At 46.6% G+C, this 21,896-nt stretch overlaps 1 protein-coding gene across 3 annotated transcripts in view; it reads right to left on the reverse strand.

The window, feature by feature from the left end:
* LOC132818436 (probable G-protein coupled receptor 132) overlaps positions 1 to 21,896 on the reverse strand; it is a 101,842-nt gene that overhangs the window by 51,373 nt on the left and 28,573 nt on the right. The window contains exon 1 of one of the 3 annotated variants that reach the window (XM_060829490.1): positions 18,645 to 18,721. The exons of 1 other annotated variant lie outside the window; for it this stretch is intronic. The gene's annotated coding sequence lies outside the window, so the exon portion shown is untranslated. Of the gene's footprint in view, positions 1 to 13,016; positions 13,079 to 18,644; positions 18,722 to 21,896 lie in introns of those variants that run through there. One more of the 3 variants, XM_060829491.1, reaches the window with a different exon arrangement.

Genomic DNA, 21,896 nt, shown 5'->3' on the forward strand with positions numbered 1-21,896 from the left:
CACTCTTGGTCGTTTTAAAAACCCTTTGGTCCACTAAATGTTCTTTAGGGAGGGAAATCTGCTTGCCTTACCTGATCTGATCTTCATGTATCTCCAGATCTACAGCAATGTAACCAACTCAAAACTGTCCTCCAATATCCTGCAGAGGATTCACTCTGCAACTGGATCCTCAACTTCCAAACCCACAGACAACAAACAGTAGGGATAGGCAATAACCCCTCCTCCATCATAACCCTCAACACTGCAACCCCTCAAGGCTGTGTACTCAGCCTCTTACTATACTCCTTATACACTCATGACTGTGTGGCCAAATTCAGCTCTAACACTGTTGATTAATTTGCTGATGACACCACCAAGATGGGTTAGATCACAAACAAAGACAGGACAGAGTACAGGAAAGAGCTAGACAGCTTGGTGGCATGGTGTAGAGACAGTAATCTCTCCATCAGCGTCAGTAAAACAAAGGAGCTGGTCATTGGCCTCAGGAAGCAGAGTGGAGGGCTTGGCCCGCTGCATCAGTGTTACTGAGGTGGAGAAGGTCAGGAACCTCATGTTTCTAGGAGTAAATATCACAAACAATCTGTCCTGGTCCACCCGTATTGCTGTGATTATCAAGAAAGCACACCAATGTCTCTATGTCCTCAGGAGGCTAAGGAAATTCAGCATGTCCACAAGGACTCTTACCAATTTTTATAGATGCACTATAGAAAGTATCCTATCTGGATATATCACAGCGTGGTATGGTAATTGCTCTTCCCAACACAGCCAGAAACCACAGAGAGTCGTGAACACAGTCCAGTCCATCGCACAATCCAGCCTTCCTTCCAGTGACTCCATCTACACTTCCCGCTGCCTCGTTATACTCTCTTCCATCAGGCAGAAGACAGAAAAGTTTAAAAACATGGACAACAGGTTTAAAAACAGCTTCTTCCCTGCTGGTATCAGACTAATGAATTGATCTAGAATCATAGAGTCATAGAGATGTAAAGCATGAAGACAGACCCTTCGGTCCAACTTGTTCATGCTGACCAGATATCCCAACCCAATCTAGTCCTCCTTGCCAGCACCCGGCCCATATCCCTCCAAACCCGTTCTATTCATATACCCATCCAAATGCCTTTTAAATGTTGTCATTGTACCAGCCTCCACCACTTCCTCTGGCAGCTCATTCCATACAGGTAACACCCTCTGCGTATAAAAAGTTGCCCTTTAGATCTTTTTTATATCTTTCCTCTCTCACCCTATACCTATGCCCTCTAGTTCTGGACTCCCCGACCCCAGGGAAAAGACTTTGCCTATTTACACCATCCATGCCCCTCATAACTTTGTAAACCTCTATAAGGTCACCCCTCAGCCTCCGACACTCCAGGGAAAACAGGCCCAGCCTGTTCAGCCTCTCCCTGTAGCTCAAATCCTCCAACCCTGGCAACATCCTTGTGAATCTTTTCTGAACTCATTCAAGTTTCACAACGTCTTTCCGATAGGAAGGAAACCAGAATTGCACACAATATACTAACAGTGGCCTAACTAATATCCTGTACAGCCGCAACGTGACCTCCTAACTCCTGTACTCAATACTCTGACCAATAAAGGAAAGCATTTCAAACAACTTCTTCACTATCCCATCTACCTGTGACTCCACTTTCAAGGAACTATGAACCTGCACTCCAAAGTCTCTTTGTTCAGCACACATTCTAGGACCTTAGCATTAAGTGTATAAGTCCTGCTAAGATCTGCTTTCCCAAAATGCAGCACCTCACATTTATCTGAATTAAACTCCATCTGCCACTTCTTTTTTTAGATTAGATTCCCTACAGTATGGAAACAGGCCCTTCGGCCCAACAAGTCCACACCCACCCTCCAAAGAGCTACCCACTCAGACCTATTCCCCTACATTTACCCCTTCACCTAACACTACGGGCAATTTAGCATGGCCAATTCACCTAACCTGCACATCTTTGGATTGTGGGAGGAAACCGGAGCATCCGGAGGAAACCTACGCAGACACAAGGAGAATGTGCAAATTCCACACAGACAATTGCCTGAGGTGGGAATTGAACCCAGGTCTCTGGCGCTGTGAGGCAGCAGTGCTAACTATTGTGCCACCCATAGAAGTTGACTGCAGTGAGCCTGACATGAGTTGAACACGCAACCTGCTGATCTGGAGTCAGACGCGCTACCATTGCGCCACAAGCTCTTGGCCCATGGGCCCATCTGATCAAGATCCTGTTGTAATTTGAGGTAACCCTCTTCGCTGTCAACTACACCTCCAATTTTGGTGTTATCTGCAAACTTAATAACTGCACCTCTTATGCTCGCATCCAAATCATTTACGTAAATGACTAAAAATAGTGGATCCAGCACCGATCCTTGTGGCACTCCACTGGTCACAGGCCTCCAGTCTGAAAAACAACCCTCCACCACCACACTCTGTCTTCTAACTTTGAGCCAGTTCTGTATCCAAATGGCGAGTTCTCCCTGTATTCCATAAGATCTAACCTTGCTAATCAGTCTCACATGGGTAACCTTGTTGAACGCCTTACTGAAGTCCACGTAGATCACATCTACTGCTCTGCCCTCATCAATCCTCTTTGTTACTTCTTCAAAAAACTCAATCAAGTTTGTGAGACATGATTTCCCACGCACAAAGCCATGTTGTGGAATCTGTGTGAGTGGAATTGAGGAACCACAAGGCAAAAAAACCATAATTGGAGTTATGTACAGACCTCCTAACAGTGGTCAGGACCAGGGGCGCAACATGTACTGGGAAATAGAGAAGACATGTCAGAAAGGCAAGGTCACAGTGATCATGGGAGACTTCAATATGCAGGTGGACTGGGTAAATAATGTTGCCAGTGGATCCAAAGAAAGGGAATTCATGGAATGCTTACAGGATGGCTTTTTGGAACAGCTTGTCATGGAGCCCACAAGGGAGCAGGCGATTCTGGACCTAGTGCTATGCAATGAATCAGACTTCATAAAAGATCTTAAAGTAAGGGAACATTTAGGAAGCAGCGATCATAATATGGTAGAGTTCAGTCTGCAGTTTGAAAGAGAGAAGGCAAAATCGGATGTAATGGTGCTACAGTTAAATAAAGGTAATTATGAGGGCATGAGAGAGGAACTGACGAAAATAGACTGGAAGCAGAGCCTCGCGGGGAAGACAGTAGAGCAAAAATGGCAGGAGTTTGTGGGTATAATTGAGGACACTGTACAGAGGTTCATCCCCAAGAAAAGAAAGATTATCCGGGGAGGGATTAGACAGCCATGGCTGACAAAGGAAGTCAGGAAATGTATTAAAGAAAAAGAGAGATCCTATAAAGTGGCCAAGAGCAGTGGGAAATCAGAAGATTGGGAAGGCAACAAAAACAAACAGAGGATAACAAAGAGAGAAATAAGGGAGGAGAGGATCAAATATGAAGGTAGGCTAGCCAGTAATATTAGAAATGATAGTAAAAGTTTCTTTCAATACATAAGAAACAAATGACAGGCAAAAGTAGACATTGGGCCATTTCAAACTGATGCTGGAAGCCTAGTGATGGGAGATAAGGAAATGGATGGAGAACTTAACAAGTACTTTGCGTCAATCTTCACAGTGAAAGACATGAGTAATATCCCAACAATTAAACGGAGTCAGGGGGCTGAGTTGAGTATGGTTGCCATTACTAAAGAGAAAGTGCTAGAAAAGCTAAAAGGTCTTAAAATTGATAAATCTCCTGGCCCCGATGGGCTACATCCTAGAGTTCTGAGGGAGGTGGCTGAGGAAATAGTGGAGGCATTGGTTGAGATCTTTCAAAAGTCACTGGAGTCAGGGAAAGTCCCGGATGATTGGTAGATCACTGTTGTAACCCCCTTGTTCAAGAAAGGATCAAGACAAAAGATGGAAAATTATAGGCCAATTAGCCTAACCTCGGTTGTTGGTAAAATTCTAGAATCCATCATTAAGGATGAGGTTTCTAAATTCTTGGAAGAGTAGAGTCTGATTAGAACAAGTCAATTTGGATTTAGTAAGGGGAGGTCATGCCTGACAAACCTGTTGGAATTCTTTGAAGAGGTGACAAGAAGGTTAGACCAGGGAAACCCAGTGGATGTGGTCTATCTAGGCTTCCAAAAGACCTTTGATAAGGTGCCACACGGGAGGCTGCTGAGCAAGGTGAGGGCCCATGGTGTTCGAGGTGAGCTACTGGGATGGATTGAGGATTGGCTGTCTGACAGAAGGCAGAGAGTTGGGATAAAAGGTTCTTTTTTGGAATGGCAGCCGGTGACAAGCGGTGTCCCGCAGGGTTCAGTGTTGGGGCCGCAGCTGTTCATGTTATATATTAATGATCTGGATGAAGGGACTGGGGGCATTCTAGCGAAGTTTGCCGATGATACGAAGTTAGGTGGACAGGCAGGTAGTACTGAGGAAGTGGAGAGGCTGCAGAAGGATCTAGACAGTTTGGGAGAGTGGTCCAGGAAATGGCTGATGGAATTCAACGTGAGCAAATGCGAGGTCTTGCACTTTGGAAAAAAGAATAAAAGCATAGACTACTTTCTAAATGGTGAGAAAATTCATAAAGCCAAAGTACACAGGGATCTTGGAGTGCTAGTCGAGGATTCTCTAAAGATAAACATGCAGATCGAGTCCGTGATTAAGAAAGCGAATGCAATGTTGTCATTTATCTCAAGAGGGTTGGAATATAAAAGCACCGTTGTGCTACTGAGACTTTATAAAAGCTCTGGTTAGCCCCCATTTGGAGTACTGTGTCCAGTTTTGGTCCCCACACCTCAGGAAGGACATACTGGCACTGGAACGTGTCCAGCGGAGATTCACACGGATGATCCCTGGAATGGTAGGTCTAACATACGAGGAATGGCTGAGGATCCTGGGATTGTATTCATTGGAGTTTTGAAGATTAAAGGGAGATTTAATAGAAACTTACAAGATAATACATGGCTTGGAAAGGGTGGACGCTAGGAAATTGTTTCCGTTAGGCGAGGAGACTAGGACCCGTGGACACAGCCTTAGAATTAGAGGGGGTCAATTCAGAACAGAAATGCGGAGACATTTCTTCAGCCAGAGAGTGGTGGGCTTGTGAAATTCATTGCCGCAGAGTGCAGTGGAGGCCGGGACGCTAAATGTCTTCAAGGCAGAGACTGATAAATTCTTGATGTCACAAGGAATTAAGGACTACGGGGAGAATGCTAGTAAGTGGAGTTGAAATACCCATCAGCCATGATTGAATGGCGGAGTGGACTTGATGGGCTGAATGGCCTTACTTCCACTCCTATGTCTTATGGTCTTATGGTCTTATGGTTGACTATCCCTAATCAGTCCTTGCCTTTCCAAATACATGTACATCCTGTCCTTCAGGATTCCCTCCAACAACTTGCCCACCACTGAGGTCAGGCTCACTGGTCTACAGTTCCCTGGCTTGTCCTTACCACCCTTCTTAAACAATGTCACCACGTTAGCTAACGTCTAGCCTTCCAGCACCTCACCTGTGACTATCGATGATACAAATATCTCAGCAAGAGGCCCGGCAATCATCTCTCTAGCTTCCCACAGAGTTCTCGGGTACACCTAATCAGATCCTGGGGATTTATCCACCTTTATGCATTTTAAAATATTCAGCACTTCCTCCTCTGTAATCTGGACATTTTGCAAGATGTCACAATCTATTTCCCTACAGTCTATATCTTTCATGTCCTTTTCCACAGTAAATACTGATGCAAAATACTCATTTAGCATCTCCCCCATTTTCTGTGGTTCCACACAAAGGCCGCCTTGCTGATCTTTGAGGGGCCTTATTCTCTCCCTAGTTACCCTTTTGTCCTTAATATATTTGTAAAGACCCTTTGGATTCTCCTTAACTCTATTTGCCAAAGCTATCTCATGTCCCCGTTTTGCCCTCCTGATTTCCCTCTTAAGTATACTCCTACTTTCTTTATACTCTTCTAAGGATTCACTCGATCAATCCTGTCTATACCTGACATATGCTTCCTTCTTTTTCTTAACCAAACCCGCAATTTCTTTAGTCATCCAGCATTCCCTATACCTACCAGCCTCCCCTTTCACCCTGACAGGAATATACTTTCTCTGGATTCTCGTTATCTCATTTCTGAAGGCTTCCTATTTTCCAGCCGTCCCTTTACCGTTAGGCGAGGATCTTCTCCCAATCAGCTTTCGAAAGTTCTTGCCTAATACCGTCAAAGTTGGCCTTTCTCCAATTTTGAACTTCAGCTTTTAGATCTGGTCTATCCTTTTCCATCACTATTTTAAATCTAATAGAATTGTGGTCACTGGCCCCAAAGTGCTCCCCCACTGACACCTCAGTCACCTGCCCTGCCTTATTTCCCAAGAGTAGGTCAGGTTTTGCACCTTCTCTAGTCGGTGCATCCACACACTGAATCAGAAAATTGTCTTGTACATGCTTAACAAATTCCTCTCCATCTAAACTCTTAACACTATGGCAGTCCCACTCTATGTTTAGAAAGTTAAAATCCCCTACCATAAACACCCTATTATTCTTACAGATAGCTGAGATCTCCTTACAAGTTGGTTTAATATTCCCATTGTTGAGAGATCACAGAGCTTGCAGGTACAGAGGGATCTGGGCATCTTTGGACATGAAGCCAGGAATGTATGGACATTTTCTCTATTGTTCTAAGGGATGAGGCTGTCTCTGCTGAGTAAGACCTTTGTTGCTCACCCCCTGGTGTGAACACTGTTTCAAAAGAGCCACCCTGATGTGATGTCGAGGGATTCCTTTTCAGAAATGGGAGAGATCAGCTGGTCAGCTTGTTCATAGCAAACTTTCCTCCACCTCAATCAGACAATAACAAGCACTCTCCAACTAGTCACTGTGGCAAATCGCCTGAGTGAGAGACTACCGCAAAGCAAGTGGTTATCACCCGTCATGTGATTTCAAGGAAACCTTCTTCAGATAATAATCTCGTCTCCAAAGTGAACTCGCAGTGACTCGTTTTTGAGAAACAAGCCTTGGTATTTACACCAAGCATGAAATAGATTCATTGTCTGCCATCATCTAAATCGTTAGCATATATTAAATACAAAACATCTGGATAACACCAACAAAATGAACAATTTCATATTTTCCTAATTAAACCCCATTTATCAGATCTTTGCACAACCATTTTACCGATCTATATCCGTTTACAGCCACCACGTGTCCTCTTCAGAATCTACTTTCTGATCAACGTTGTGTCATCAGCAAAAGTAGTGAAGCATAATTTGAGACACTTAATCAATTCATTTTAATGTGTAAAAGGTTAAGGTCCCTTCGACAGACCACTCATTTTTATTCACTCATGGGACATGAATGTCACTGGCTGGCCCAGCATAGTTGCCCCTTGAGAAGGTGGGGGTGAGCTGCCTTCTTGAACCGCTGCAGTTCATATGCTGTATGTAGACACACAATGCCCTTAGGGAGGGATTTCCAGGATCCTAACCCAGTGACAGTGAAGGAACGGCGATATATTTCCAAATCGGAATGGTGAGTGACTTGAAGAGGAACTTGCAGGGGGTGGTGTTCCCATGTATCTGCTGACCTTGCCCTTCGAGATGGAATTGGTTGTGGGTTTTGAAGGTAGTGTCTGAGAATCTTTGATGAATTTCCTGTAAATGGTACACACTGCTGCTACATTACATGTTCTGTCTATCCAGGCAGAAAGTGACTCGTTTACATTGTGTAGCCATTTTCCTACACAATGAACATCCATTTTCCACAACACATTTTGATGTTGCACCTTATTAAATGCCTTCTGGATTTCTGTTTTGACACAACAAACATTCCTTTCTCAATCAATTGGTCTACTATGATTTCCCTTTCACGGCACCACGGTGGCACAGTGGTTAGCACTGCTGCCTCACAGTGCTAGAGACACGGGTTCAATTCCCGCCTCAGGCAACTGACTGTGTGGAGTTTGCACGTTCTCCCCGTGTCTGTGGGTTTCCTTCGGGTACTCCGGTTTCCTCCCACAGTCCAAAGATGTGCAGGTCAGGTGAATTGGCCATGCTGAATTGTCCGTAGTGTTAGGTAAGGGGTAAATGTAGGGGAATGGGCCTGGGTGGGTGTGGACTTGTTGGGCTGAAGGGCCTGTTTCCACACTGTAAGTAATCTCATCTAATTACAAAAGCAGACTCTGCCTGATCATCTCAAACGTTTCTCAGTGCTCGGCTATCGTGTCTTTCAGAGTGGTTTCGAACAGTGAACTTGCCGAAAGATTCCTGTTTTCTGCATCCCTCCTTTATCGAGCCAGAGTCACACATGTGACTTCTCAATCTCGGCACCTTCCACCTCCCATGACCTGGGAGCTTTACAGAATTATATCGCAGCAATGTTCTCATTTGCCACCTTTTTTCAGGCCCAGGGAGGAAGTCCATCAAGACTTGGGCACCTTTCAGCCCAGAATTCCAACAATTTACTCAGTACCACTTCCCTCGACATTCCCCATACCAGAGTACAGCATGGGGTTAAATACAGAGTATATCTTCCTTCACACTGTTTCCATCAAACATTCCCTGGACAGGAACAAAGAGGGTTAGACACAGGCACAGGGTTAGATACAGAGTAAGGCAGTCTCTACTCTTTTAAACTAAAAACACTGTCCTCACGCAAACACTCACAGGTCAGGTACAGCACAAGGTTAGAGAGAGAGAAAACTTCCCTTTACTGTTTTAAACACAAAGTAAAGCTCTCTCGACACTGTCCCCATCATACACTCCCAGGACAGGGACATCACAGGGTAAGATACAGAGTAAAGCTCCCTCTACACTGCCCATCATCAAACCCTCCCAGGACAGGGACAGCACAGGGTTAGATACAGGGTAAAGATCCCTTTACACTGTCCACCATCAACACCCACAGGACAGGGACAGCACGGGGTTAGATACAGAGTAAAGCTCCCTCTACACTGTCCCCATCAAATGCTCCCAGGACAAGGACAGCATAGGGTTAGATACAGAGTAAAGCTCCCTCTGCACTGTCCTCCATCAAACACTCCCAGGACAGGGACAGCACAGGGTTAGATACAGAGTAAAGCTCCCTCTACACTGTCCCCATCAAACACTCCCAGGACAGGGACAGCATAGGGTTAGATACAGAGTAAGGCTTTCTCTATGCTTTTAAACAAAAGGTAAAACTCACTCAACACTGACCATATCAAACACTCACAGGGCAGGGACAGCACAAATTTAGAGAGAGAGAAAATCTCCCTTTTTATTAAACAGGAAGTAAGCCTTCCTACACACTGTCCCCATCACACACGCACAAGACAGGGACAGCACGGGGTTAAATACAGAGTAAAGCTCCCTCTACACTGTCCCCATCAAACACTCCCAGGACAGGGACAGCACGGGGTTAGATACAGAGTAAAGCTCCCTCTACACTGTCCCCATCAAACACTCCCAGGACAGGGACAGCACGGGGTTAGATACAGAGTAAAGCTCCCTCTACACTGTCCCCATCAAACACTCCCAGGAAAGGGACAGCACGGGGTTAGATACAGAGTAAAGCTCCCTCTACACTGTCCCCATCAAACACCCCAGGAAAGGGACAGCACGGTATTAGATACAAAGTAAAGCTCCCTCTACACTACCCCCATCAAACACTCCCAGGACAGGGACAGCATGGGGTTAGTTACAGAGTAAAGCTCCCTCTACACTGTCCCCATTGAACACTCCCAGGTGAATTTACTTTTCCTCAGAACCTGTTGAAAGTTGTCAACAATGTGCTTGTCAGTTTAAATGGAAACTTTCTCTTTGTGGACTGTGATCTAGTTTACTTTCCGATTTAGATGAGACAGAGCGAGAGGACTGATAGCAGCTTTAGGGTGTGGTCTGGGGAAGGGGGTGTGGAGAGAATTGTGAACTCGTGAACAAGCTGTCAACTCTGATGCTGTTTATCCTGACTGGCCTCACACCTTTCGCACGTTCAACACCTCCTCATCATAATCCTGAACAGTACCATTCAGAATCACTGTCAGAACCCTTTTGGGATCGATATCCCAGATTTCTGCACTTCCTGATGCCACGTTTGTTGAACTGCCTGTTGTGTGGCTAACCTGATAACAATCCTGGCCCTTTGTGGACTTATACATTTCAGGAAAACCTGTTTCTGCCGCAGTCCTCTTGAATATGCAAACAACATTAAGTTCCTCAATTTGAGCTCCATCTCATGTTTCTGTTTTCAAGACAATTCACCACACCTCATAGTTTAACTCTTTCAGTGCTGGACGTCAGTGCCCTTTCAACATCAGTGTCTATGCCTGGAGGAGTTGTAATCAGGGCAGAAGACAGTTACCCTGAATGGCATTTTAACAATACTCTCTATAGCTGAAGCTGCATTATCATCTGGATATGAACAAACAGAACTTTGGGTGCTGGAAATCAGAAACAAAACTAGAAATTGCTGGAAAAACTCAGCAGGTCTGGAGAGAAAGCAGAGTTAATGTTTCGGGTCCAGTGACCCTTCTCCAGAACACCTCAGCAGGACACCTTGGATTTAAGGGGGTCTCCAGTTGATTTTTAAACATTGTCTTTTCATCCTAGATTTTTCCACGGGAGGAAACATCCTTTCCACATCCGCCCGGTCACAACGCGGCACGGTGGCACAGTGGTTAGCACTGCTGCCTCACAGCGCCAGGGACCTGGGTTCAATTCCCGCCTCAGGCGACTGACTGTGTGGAGTTTGCACATTCTCCCCGTGTCTGCGTGGGTTTCCTCCGGGTGCTCCGGTTTCCTCCCACAGTCCAAAGATGTGCGGGTCAGGTGAATTGGCCATGCTAAATTGCCCGTAGTGTTAGGTAAGGGGTATATGTAGGGGTATCGGTGGGTTGCGCTTCGGCGGGTCGGTGTGGACTTGTTGGGCCGAAGGGCCTGTTTCCACACTGTAAGTAATCTAAACGCCTTAAGACCTCTGGTTTCCGCCAAGTCACCTCTGACACTTCTAAACTCCAGGGGAAACAAGCCCCACCTCTGCAGCCTTCCCTCAGAGGGCATCTCAAGTGCTAGTCTGGTAAACCTTCTTGGAACTGCCTCTAATGCATTAACATACCTCCCGAAATAAGGAGACCAACATTCCAAATGTGGTCCCCAGGCCCTAGTTTGATTAAAGCACAACCTCCCTATTTTTGTATTTAAGTCAGGGATTCAAAATCACTGCAAAATTATCCAGAGGGGAAATGGGAAAGAAAATGTCACTCCGAGAGTTTTTGGAGCAGGAACATTCTTCCTGAAAATGTAGCAGAAGCTGAGTATTTTTTTTAAGAGAGTTGGATAGGTTTTGGAGGAAGAGGAGTTTACAGGATTCCAATCATTTCCTCCCATGTTTTATATTTAGATTTCCCATACCATTAGGATTGAGTCCTCTTCCTCTGTGAAACACTCACTCAATAACCCTGCCATTTCTTAAAGACATTTTCAATCTTCCATGTGTTTATCTTTCATGGATTTAATATTCCCTCAGCCACACTCTGCAGTGATATATCCCTAAAAACTGATCTGTTAGCTTTGATATGTCTGAAAAGTCTTCGTGCAATATTTTCACACACCCTGTTACTTTCTTTGGATCTTTTTATTCTTCAATTTGCCTGATGCTGATCTCACACATCAATACTTAACTATGAAATAATTAGCTTTTAGGATCATGTTCTATCAAGTACTTGATCAAGTGTCTTCACAGACTTCAGCAAACTGTGGTTACTTCACATTGCATCTTGCGTGAAGATATCTAACTCAAGCTAAGTCCTTTTCTGTTCCAAAATGAACAGCTTCAGAAGTCACATGACACCAGGTTATAGCCCAACAGGTTTATTTGAAATCACAAGCTTTCGGAGTGCAGGAAACTGTTAGACTATAACCCAGGACCATGTGACTTTGTCCAGCCCAGTCCAACACTGGCCCCTCCACATCAAAACATAACAGCAGTTTCAGCTTGCATTTACATAGCACCTTTAAAATATCCCAAGGAAACATCATCAAATTCAATTGGGCGTCAAGCCACAGACAGAATTGCTCAGGCACCCGTCCAAAACCCCATGGATGGAGGTGGGTCTTAAGGAGCTTCCCATGGGAGGACAAAGTGCTGGAAAGGTTTGAGGAGGAAATTCCGCAGCTTAGTATTCAGGCAATGCAAGACATAACTGCCAGCAGTGGTACAAGTTAGACCAAAATGCTCCTGAGACCAGAAATGTAGGAGCACAGAGATCACAGAATCCTGACAGTGCAGAAAGAGGCCATTCTACCCATCAAGTCCTGCACCAACTGTTGGCTGAACATCCCTCCAAGACCTAGAACCCCCTACTATCCCTGTAACCCCGTGTTTCCCATGGCCAACTCACCCTAACCTGCACATCCCTGGACACCATAGGGCAATTTCCCATGGCCAACCCACCCTAACCCGCACATCCCTGGACACCATAGGGCAATTTCCCCATGGCCAACCCACCCTAACCTACACATTCCTGGACACCATAGGGCAATTTCTCATGGCCAACTCACTCTAACCTACACATTCCTGGACACCATAGGGCAATTTCTCATGGCCAACCCGCCCTAACCCGCACATACTCTGAATGGTGGGTTTACAATGTCCACCACCCAGAGTGGCTCAGCAGGGGTACTACTGAGTACTATCAAGCCAGGAGATCAGCTTTGGTTCAAGGAGGGATTGCAGGAGGGCATGCCAGGAGCTGGACCAGCATGGCATTGCCTTGGGAATTTACAGCCAAGTTGTGAGGAACTGATGGGTATTTTCCAGAAACCACTTGCAGTCCTTTCCCCACTTGCCCCATCTCTGTGGCTAAACCCAGGATATTTTACACTGCTATCAGCTGTGTTCACTGGGTTTTGTTGAAGCTGAGTTAAGAACATTGTGGGTTCAAGTCCCCAGTATGCCACACAGGAACAGACTGCTATACCTCTGCCAATACAATGGGACAATTGCACAATGCAGGCCTCATTTATCGCCATGTAAATTAGTCCACCATCTACAAGTTTGACTCTATGACTTTACCTTCAATAGCATTTTAGGAGTCTCCCCAGAGTCTGCTTCAGAAATTGCATTCCTCATTATCCTGCATCGAGTATTGAATGAACAGAAGTTTCCTCCGATTAAATGTTGGAAAAACAGAAGCCATTGTCTGAGACAAGCTCTGTTCCCTCGGTACCAACTCCATCTGTCTCCTTGGTAACTATCTGAGTTTAAAATAATTGCAACCTTGACGTCATATTTGCCCCTAAGGTGAACTTCTGAGCTCAGTAATCCACAACATACTGAGACCGAGGAACCCCACCCCCATAACATCGTCCAACATCAACCCTCAACACCTGCAGTAAAATCCTTCATCGTGTCCAATACACTCCTGATGGTTATAAAAAAAACCCCAAAGAACTGCAGACACTTGAAATCAGAACTAAAACAGAAATCCCTGGAAAAACTCAGCAGGTATGGCAGCATCTATGGATAGCAATCAGTTAACATTTTGGGGCAAGTGACTCTTCCTTAGAACTGATGGTAGCTGGAAAAATGTAGGTTTAAATGATGAAGATAGGCTGGTAAGAAGTAAACTAAAGGTGGACATATAGCCCAAAGAGAGAGAAAAAACACTAAAGACCAACTGACTCCCACAGTTACCGTGACTACACATCCTCACACCCTGCATCCTGGAAAGACTCTATTTCATTCTCCCAGTTCCTCCGTCTCTGTGGCACCTGTTCTGATGTTGCCAACTCTGACCAGGGAGACTCTGAGATGTCCAGCTTCTTTCAATGCAAGCTGGAAGAACAGCACCTCATTTTCCACTTGGGGACCCTGCAGCCTTCTGGACTGCACATTGAGTTCAACAATTCTGGAGTGTGAGGTACTCCCCCCACCTTGTCCTTATCCAACCCCCACACACCAGGCCTTATTATCACATGTTCTGCTATTACACGCAACCCATTGTTAGTCACTAACCATCCTGATTAACAAATATTCACTCTCCCAGTCTGATCATTATCCATTCCCTTGTCTGTCCATTGTCTTCTGTCTCTTTGGACCCTGTTCCCACCTATCATTTACTCCTTATCCCCTCCCCCCACCCTATCTCCTGTATATAAACCCATATTTTCCTCACTACCATCAGTTTTGAGGAAGGGCCACAGGACCTGAAACATTAACTCTGATCTCTCTCCACAGATGCTGCCAGATCTGCTGATCTTTTCCAACAATTCCTGTTTTTATTACACTCCTGCTGGTACTGTACCCCTGACACCTCTAATCCAAAGTCTTGCCAAATTCCTTCCCATAGAGCCCTGGTTTACAATGCTCATAGGATGTTTTATTATGCAAGAGATGTTACGCAGGGACCAGAGAGACATAACCTCAGAGTAAGGGGTTGCCGATTTCAGACAGAGATGAGGAGGAATTTCTTCTCTCAGAGGGTAGTGAATCTGTGGAATTCTTTTCCACAGAGGGCTGTTGAGGCCAAGCCATTGAATATATTCAAGAAAATAATCAATAAATGTTTAAATCTTAAAGGCACCAAGGGATGTGCAGGGTAAGTGGAAATTAGAATAGGTTTTCTACAGTGTGGAAATAGGCCCTTTGGCCCAACCAGTCCACACTGACCCTCTGAAGAGTAACCCACCCAGATCCATTTCCCTCTGACTAATGCACCTAACACTATGGGCAATTTAGCATGGCCAATTCACCTGACCCGCACATCTTTGGACCGTGGGAGGAAACCAGAGCACCCGGAGGAAAGCCACGCAGACACGGGGAGAATGTGCAAACTCCCCACACAGACAGTCACCCAAGGCTGGAATTGAACCTGCTGCAAATGTGTTGCTGGTCAAAGCACAGCAGGTTAGGCAGCATCTCAGGAATAGAGAATTCGACGTTTCGAGCATAAGCCCTTCATCAGGAATAAGAGAGAGAGAGCCAAGCAGGCTGAGATAAAAGGTAGGGAGGAGGGACTAGGGGAGGGGCGATGGAGGTGGGATAGGTGGAAGGAGGTCAAGGTGAGGGTGATAGGCCGGAGTGGGGTGGGGGCGGAGAGGTCAGGAAGAGGATTGCAGGTTAGGAGGGCGGTGCTGAGTTGAGGGAACCGACTGAGACAAGGTGGGGGGAGGGGAAATGAGGAAGCTGGAGAAATCTGAATTCATACCTTGTGGTTGGAGGGTTCCCAGGCGGAAGATGAGGCGCTCCTCCTCCAGCCGTCGTGTAGTTGTGTTCTGCCGGTGGAGGAGTCCAAGGACCTGCATGTCCTCGGTGGAGTGGGAGGGGAGTTAAAGTGTTGAGCCACGGGGTGGTTGGGTTGGTTGGTTCGGGCGGCCCAGAGGTGTTCTCTGAAGCGTTCCGCAAGTAAGCGGCCTGTCTCACCAATATAGAGGAGGCCACATCGGGTGCAGCGGATGCAATAGATGATGTGTGTGGAGGTACAGGTGAACTTGTGGCGGATATGGAAGGATCCCTTGGGGCCTTGGAGGGAAGTGAGTGTGGAGGTGTGGGCGCAAGTTTTACATTTCCTGCGGTTGCAGGGGAAGGTGCCGGGGGTGGAGGTTGGGTTGGTGGGGGGTGTGGATCTGACAAGGGAGTCACGAAGGGAGTGGTCCTTGCGGAACGCTGATAGGGGAGGGGAGGGAAATATATCCTTGGTGGTGGGGTCCGTTTGGAGGTGGCGGAAATGGCGGCGGATAATACGTTGTATGCGCAGGTTGGTGGGGTGGTAGGTGAGAACCAGTGGGGTTCTGTCTTGGTGGCGGTTGGAGGAGCGGGGCTCAAGGGCGGAGGAGCGGGAAGTGGAGGAGATGCGGTGGAGGGCATCGTCGATCACGTCTGGGGGGAATCTGCGGTCCTTGAAGAAGGAGGCCATCTGGGTTGTGCGGTGTTGGAATTGGTCCTCCTGGGAGCAGATGCGGCGGAGACGAAGGAATTGGGAATATGGGATGGCGTTTTTACAGGGGGCAGGGTGGGAGGAGGTGTAGTCCAGGTAGCTGTGGGAGTCAGTCGGTTTATAATAGATGTCTGTGTTGAGTCGGTCGCCCGAGATAGAAATGGAAAGGTCTAGGAAGGGGAGGGAGGAGTCTGAGACAGTCCAGGTGAATTTCAGGTCGGGATGGAAGGTGTTAGTAAAGTTGATGAACTGTTCAACCTCCTCGTGGGAGCACGAGGCATTTTCAGGAATAAGAGAGAGAGAGCCAAGCAGGCTTTTTCAGGAATAAGAGAGAGAGAGCCAAGCAGGCTTTTCAGGAATAAGAGAGAGAGAGCCAAGCAGGCTTTTCAGGAATAAGAGAGAGAGAGCCAAGCAGGCTTCAGGAATAAGAGAGAGAGAGCCAAGCAGGCTTCAGGAATAAGAGAGAGAGAGCCAAGCAGGCTTCAGGAATAAGAGAGAGAGAGCCAAGCAGGCTTCAGGAATAAGAGAGAGAGAGCCAAGCAGGCTTCAGGAATAAGAGAGAGAGAGCCAAGCAGGCTCAGGAATAAGAGAGAGAGAGCCAAGCAGGCTTGGCTCTCTCTCTCTTATTCCTGATGAAGGGCTTATGCTCGAAACGTCGAATTCTCTATTCCTGAGATGCTGCCTAACCTGCTGTGCTTTGACCAGCAACACATTTGCAGCTGTGATCTCCAGCATCTGCAGACCTCATTTTTTACTGGAATTGAACCTGGGACCCTGGTGCTAACCTCTGAGTCACTATGCCACCCATAAACATATATTGAGACAGAGGATCAGCCATAAACATAATGAATGACAGAGCAGATTTGATTGCCCGAATGGTTTACAACTATAAATGCAAGTTGCTGTTGACATGTGTTCAAATCTTAACAATTCTGTGCAAAAGGAGAACCCTTCCTTCCCCTCTGCTCCCTTGATAATTATTTTCAATCTCTGAACTGAAGCAACCAACTCACTTACCAAAAGAAACATTTCCTGTTTCAGTTTCCTCTATTAAAAACCTTCATCATTTCAAAACCATTTACTAAAAATCTCCCCTTCGCCTTCTCTGCTCACCTGTCTCCTTCATCGCTGCCAAACCTCTTCAGCCCACTCTTCAATACATCGATATTCTTGCTGATGTGTGGTTGCCAGAATTGAGCAAAGATTTTGCAGCAGGGATTTTATTAATCTTCCATACCTTTTCTGTTTTTATATTTGTACTTACAAAGTCAAACTTACCACCGGTTTTCCTGAAGCCTCTTGCCCCCCAGACTTCACGAACAATCACCCCCAGAGTTTGAAGAGGGACCTTGGTATAAATGTCCAGAGATCCCTGAAGGTAGCAGGGCAGGTAGAAAACAAGATTTACTTGTCTTAATTAGCCAAGACATGGGGTAAAATGGGGAGAGACTATGCAAGAACTGTATTAAATACCACTTAGGCCACAACGGGAGTGGTTCTGGTCACAGCATTAGAGGTGGGATGTGATTACACAGGAGGGAGTGGGATTTACCAGCATGTTGCCTGGCTGGTGGGTCTGAGCTATGAGGAACGATTGGTTAGGCTGGGATTGCCTACCTTGGAGCAGTGAAGGTTGAGAGGTGACCTGAGAGAGGTGTAGATTGTGAGGGACACCTATCTTCGGCTGGATAGGAAGATACTTTTCCCAAAAGTAGAAGACTCAGTAACTGGGGAGGGTGCTAGATTTAATGAAGTGATAGAGGGGCTCAGATGTGAGTTGTGGGGAAATGTTTTCACCCACAGGGAGATGGGGGTCTGGAACTCATTGCCTGAAAGGCTGGTTGAGTCAGAAACTCTCATAACATTTCAGCAGTATTTGCATATTCAGTTACATCATCGAAGCTTCCAGGTATTTGGGGACAAGAGTTAGAAAATGGGATTAGTTCAGACAAATCTTTGTGGAGTCGCATGAAAATGATGGGCCAAATGGCCTCCTTCTGTGTTGCAAACATCTATGAGGAAGTGAATGTCACCACAGTCTCATTGCAGAGAGATGATTGGCGGTGGTTTAACCTGAGGGAGGCTATGCCTCAGGCGAGGGAAGGTGTTGACAAGGAGGCCCCTTCATGGGAAACATCAGCTGGTGTGGGGATTGAACCCATGGTGTTGGTGTCAATCTGTATCATAAACCAATTCCAACCAAGCCTTCTTGCAGCAGCTCAGAGAGAGAGAGAGAGAGAGAGAGGGAGAGGGAGGGGCTGTGATTAGGAACCGGGACAGCTCTGGAGAAGGGCAACTGAACTCGAAACATTAACTCCATTTCTCTCTCCCCACAGATGCTGCCAGACCTGCTGAGCTTCTCCAGCATCACCATGTGCAGAGACCGCTTTGGCACTTGGATTTACTGACTCAGTCACATTACCACAAAGCTGTAGTCTGACCAAGTGTATGACCGAGCCCCCGCACTCATTGGAATGAAGAAGGATGGGAGGTGAGATGAGTTGATAGAGGCACACAAGATGTTGAGAGACATTGATAGAGTGGATAGTCAGAGGATTTTTCCCAGGGCGGAAATGGCTATCACGAGGGGACATAATTTTAAGGTGATTGAAGGAAGGTTTAGGGGGGATGCCAGATCTTAGAGTAGGATAAAATATCAGTACAACATCGAGGGCCGAAGGGCCTGTACCGTGCTGTACTGTTCTATGTTCTATGTTCTCGGTTCTATCACCCACAGTTCTTTGCTTTAGATTGAAAGTAGTTACCTGATCAGGACCATATGTGACTCCAGTCTCCGTGCCCACCGTTGTGAGTTCCTCACTGCCCTCTGATGAGGTCCAAGTTCCTGCCCAGTCACAGCTGACAGGGTGATTGCAGAGCTGATGTGAGGTTCCGTGTGAGGGAGGTGTCAGGATTTGCCTGATGTTTTGAATGTGTTTCAGACCTGCCTTCACACAGTGAACACGAGACAGGCACCAGCAGGACAGAGGCATCAGCTGATTCCTGGTTAGACAGCATGCCCAGTTTAGAAACCACAGACAGATGCTCACTCACAGATCTTGGTGCCTGTCAACAGTTCTGGCGTGTGACTGAGTGGACACTGTTCACATGGCATTGAGCGGTGCTGTGGCTGTGAATGCCTCCGTCAGTGATGAGTGCGGGGGTGTGAGGGCGCGGTCATATACTTGGTCAGACTCCAGCTTTGTGGCCATGTCACTGAGTCAGTAACCCCAAGCCCCAAGGCAGTCTCTGCACAAGGTTCAAATCCCATCATAGCAGAGGTGACATTATGCAGGTTTATAAAATCATGAGGGGCATGGGTAGGGGGAGTAGCCAAGGTCTTTTCCCCAGGCTAGGGAAGTCCAAAGCTAGAGGGAACAGGTTTAAGGTGAGAGGGGGTAAGATTTAAAAGGGATCTAAGAGGTAACGTTTGCATACAGAAAGAGGTACATGTATGGAATGAGCTGCCAGAGGAAGTGGTGGAGGCTGGTCCAATTACAACATTTAAATGGCATCTGGATGGGTACATGGATTGGAAGGGTTTGGAGGGATATGGGCCAAGTGCTGGCAAATGGAACTAGATCTATCCTGGATATCAGTCAGCGAGGACAAGTTGGACCGAAGGGTCTGTTTCTGTACTATACATCTCTATTACTCTGTTAGAGTTTAGTAGAAGAACCTGGAACTAGAAGCTGGTGTAACAATGACCTTGTAACCACTGTCAATTGTCAGTTTTATCAAAAATGTCCTGCCTGGTTCCCCTATTATCCTTTAAGGAAGAAAACAGCCTTCACTTGGAGCTGTGTAGCTGTTCTGTGTACCCCTCTGCCCCGTAGCCTTCCCGGCCTTGACTCCCAATTTCGGAAGTTGTTGCTGCGCACAGATCTCGGACTCTGCACAGGAGGGAAAGAAATTAGACAGAACACAGGAAGGAAATCAACCTTCCTCACTCAGTCTGGGTGACGCGTGACTCCAGACCCACAGCAATGTGGTCGCCTATTACATCCAATCAAGAGCTACAGGATCTGAAACAGAAACAGGAATTGCTGGAGAAATCCAACAGGTCTTGGCAGCATCTGTGGGGAGAGAAGCAGGGTTAACATTCCGAGTTCAATGACCCTTCTTCAGGACTTCTCTCCCCAGAGATTACAAGAGAGTGGGACTGACTGGAATGGTCAATAGTGAGCTGGCATGGACTCACTATTGAGTGGGCTGAATGGCCTCCTTCTGAATGGCACGGTGGCAGAGAGGTTAGCACTGCTGCCTCACAGCGCTAGAGACCTGGGTTCAATTCCCACCTCAGGCGACTGACTGTGTGGAGTTTGCACGTTCTCCCCATGTCTGCGTGGGTTTCCTCCGGGTGCTCCGGTTTCCTCCCACAGTCCAAAGATGTGCAGGCCAGGTGAATTGGCCATGCTAAATTGCCCGTAGTGTTAGGTAAGGGGTAAATGTAGGGGTATGGGTGGGTTGCGCGTCGGTGTAGACTTATTGGGCCGAAGGGCCTGTTTCCACATTGGAAGTAATCTAATTATCTTCTGTAATCAGTCTGTACAGAGATGTATTTACACACCTCTGGAGCAGGTGGGACTCGAACATTGTTCTTCTGGCTTTTATGAAATTGATTTGGATGAGAATATAGGAGGCATGGTTAGTAGGTTTGTGGATAACATCAAAATTGGTGGCATGGTGGACAGTGAAGAAGGTTCTGAAGGTTACAACAGGATCTTGATTGACTGGGCCGGCGGGCCCAGGAGTAGCAGATAGAGTTTAATTCCAAGAAATGCAAGGTGTTGCAATTTGGTAAAACCCAGGGCAGGACTTATACAGTTCATGGTAGGACCCTGGGGAGTGTTGCCAAACAGAGCGACCCAGAGGTACAGGTACATTGTTCCTTGAAAACGGAGTCGCAGGTAGACAGGATAGTGAAGAAGGCATTTGAAATGCTTGCCTTCAACAGTCAGAGCATCGAGTATAGGAGTTGGGAGGTCATGTTGTGGCTGTACAGTACATTGTAGGCTACTCCTGTTCCAATCTCTAACGATTCTATAGACCTCAAACCCTAATGTCCCTGAGATTGCCTGGCAGTCTCCCATTCAGGGCTCACCAGGCCTGAATCTGCTTAGCTTCCAAGATCAGATGGGATCGAGGGTTTTAAACTCGAGCGATGAGAGTGAGTGAACACACCTGCAAGAATGGGCTCTTTTAGCTACCCCAGAGCAAAGAAATGTGGAAGTGAGAGTGAGGGGGAAATGTACTGGTTTTGGAGTCAGGACTCTGCCTAAGCCATAGGAAGTGCTAAAGGACCTCATGGTCAAACATGGGAAATCTGCACACCTCAAGTTCCCTCAACAATACACTGATAACAGCCTGACTGACACCAAGCATCTGTGGAGAGAGAAACAGTTAGCACCAAATCCTTTTGGACTGGTCTTTAGAATCTCTCAATCCTGAATACCAGTTTTATTGAACCCAAAACATTAACTCTGTTTCTCTCTCTGTACAGGTGCTGCCTGACCTGCTGAGTTTCTCTGGCAATTCCTACTTCTGTTTCAGATTTCCAGTGTCTGCGGTTCTTAGTTTTGTGCCTGTTTCGCTTGTTCTCCAGTGCGTGGGAGCTTTTGATGATTTAGGCTCCCTGATCAGACAATTCACGCATCTTCTGAACCTAAGGAGATCCCTCATGGCTCACAGAGCCAGCCCTTATAGATAAGCCTTCGGCCCTGAGCACATTCAGAGGAGTCCATCCTGCACCCACTATGAAGTTAAACCCTCCTCCCTAAGTTGTAGTGTCCCGTACTGAACACTGTCTAAACTGAACAAGACCGGAACAGTTTCCTCCTGTTGCTGTTCCCATCCCCTGAGATAAAGCTCAGCAGCCAGTTCCCTTATTGGGTTTAAAAAAGTTCACTAGGAGAAAGTGAGGACTGCAGATGCTGGAGATCAGAGCAACTGTGTTGCTGGAAAAGCGCAGCAGGTCAGGCAGCATCCAAGGAGCAGGAGAATCGACGTTTCGGGCA

Source organism: Hemiscyllium ocellatum, chromosome 8 (genome assembly GCF_020745735.1).
Source record: "Hemiscyllium ocellatum isolate sHemOce1 chromosome 8, sHemOce1.pat.X.cur, whole genome shotgun sequence".
Classification (NCBI taxonomy): Eukaryota; Metazoa; Chordata; class Chondrichthyes; order Orectolobiformes; family Hemiscylliidae; genus Hemiscyllium; species Hemiscyllium ocellatum.